The 2127-nt window shown below is 39.5% G+C and overlaps 1 pseudogene; it reads right to left on the bottom strand.

The window, feature by feature from the left end:
• Positions 1–2127, bottom strand: part of LOC103210052 — a 47507-nt pseudogene that overhangs the window by 40420 nt on the left and 4960 nt on the right.

Genomic DNA, 2127 nt, shown 5'->3' with positions numbered 1-2127 from the left:
AAGATGGGCTGCTTATGCACAGGGAGACAGCTCAGGGGGCAGGAGTGTATGGAGGGATAGACAATGGGAAGAGGTAACTATGGGAAGGAAATGGGAGGGGAGTTGTTGCATTGTGGTAAACTGTGGTCAATGACATGAGACAAATTATATGTGAACTGCTGCATGGAAAGTGAATTTGCTCTGTAAATCTTCACCCAAATCACAATTTTAAAAAAATGTATTTTTTGCCACTTAGAGATGCAAGTCAACACTTCTTAAGGGCCTTTTCCTTATTTGTAAAATGGTATAAAAATTAGTACTACCTCGCAATTGTATTATGAGGATTAAATAAGTTAATATACATAAAGTGTTTGACACATACTGGGTGTATGGTAAAGGTTAGTTCTCCCTTCTCCCCTAACCCTTTCAGTTAGGCTATTGCCTTTCACTTGTACAAAAGTCAAGATCTGTCACCAGCATTATATTTAGTAGAAATGTATCACCTAACATACTAACATAAACAGCTCACGTGCAGGGAGAAGAAGAGGAGGAATATATACGAGTGTGTATATTATATGTGTGTGTGTGTGTGCATGTATAAACCATATGCTTATATTGTTGTTATTATGTGTCATCAAGTCAATTCTGACCCATAGTAACTCTATGTACAACAGAATGAAACACTTTCTGGTCCTGTGCCATCCTCACAATCCCTGCTATGCTTGAGCCCATTGTTTCAACCACTGTGTCAATCCATCTGTTGAGTGTTTTCTTCTTTTTTGGACCCTCTACTTTACCAAGCATGGTATCCTTCTCGAGAGACTGCTCCCTTCTGACTACATGATCAAAGTAGGTGAGAGGAAGTTTGGCCATTCTTGCTTCTAAGGAGCATTCTGGCTGCACTTCTTCCAGGATAGATTTGTGTGGGTATAGATGTAGGTATACATGTGGGAGTCTCTGGGTGGTGCAAACAGCTAGGCTAGTGTGCTCAGCTGCTAATCTAAAGGTTCAAGTCCACCCACAGGCACCTGGAAAGAAAAGCCTGGTGATTTACTTCCAAAAAATCATCCTTTGAAAACTCTATGAAGCACAGTTCTACTCTGACAGATGAAGTTGCCATGAGTCAGCATCAACTTCATGGCAACTGGTGTGCTTTTCTTATGTGTATGTATATAGGTATGTATGTATATATATATATATATATACATGTGTGTATGTAATATAAGGGATCATACATAGGAGCAGCCAGACCTTGACAAGCTCTTCACCTTTCTTTCTTTCTCTATCCTATTATAGTGAAAGGAAGGAGGCCAGTGAGGGCAACTTGATTTTGATTTATCAGATTATCACACTACAGATCCCTGAGGACTATCTTTGAAGTCAGCCATCAATCAAAATATCTGGTAGCATAGTGCCTAAGGCACTTGACTGCTAACCAGAAGGCTGGCAGTTCAAACCCACCAGCCACTCCTTGGAAGGAAGATGGGGCAATCTACTTCCTTAGTGATACTGCCTCGGAAACCCAAGGAGGGGTCACTATGAGTCGGGTCTGACTCGATGGTACATAACAACAACAACAACAACAACACCCAATAGATACAGGCAGATAGAAACATCACTCTGCTGATAACTCAGGTGAATGAATACTCATCTGAAAATTGTTGGTGGAGTAAAAGGGGATATCAGCTACTTTGGGGTTTCTTTTTCTGATTTCCATCACATCACTCAAAATGACCTCTGAGAATTCTAAGCAGTTTCTGAGACATCTCCAAACACAATTTTCTGGGAATTAAAAGAAATAGATATATGCAGCACATAAGCTGGTTCTTTAAAACATAATTACATAACAATCAGTGAATGATTAAAACAATGATGGTGCCACCTACTGTCATTAGTGAAGTTCAAAGAAACTAGACAATGAGGACTAGGATATTTATAAGGGAAGTAGCTATAGAACTAGATCTTGATGCCTCTGGTTCCCTGTTTACAATCTTGTAAGCTCATTTTACTTTGGATATGTCCATAGCTGTGGTGTCTGGGTTATGTCATCTTTTGTATTAATGGTCGGTTGTTATTTGCTATTTTTGGTTCTCTGTTCAAAGGACTCCCTTTAGCATCTCTTATAAGGTTGGTCTGGTTTTAACAAAT

The sequence above is a fragment of the Orycteropus afer genome, unplaced genomic scaffold (assembly GCF_000298275.1).
Source record: "Orycteropus afer afer isolate SDZICR_OR568_19922 unplaced genomic scaffold, OryAfe1.0 scaffold00561, whole genome shotgun sequence".
NCBI lineage: Eukaryota > Metazoa > Chordata > Mammalia > Tubulidentata > Orycteropodidae > Orycteropus > Orycteropus afer.
This window is presented reverse-complemented; position numbering and strand designations above follow the sequence as displayed.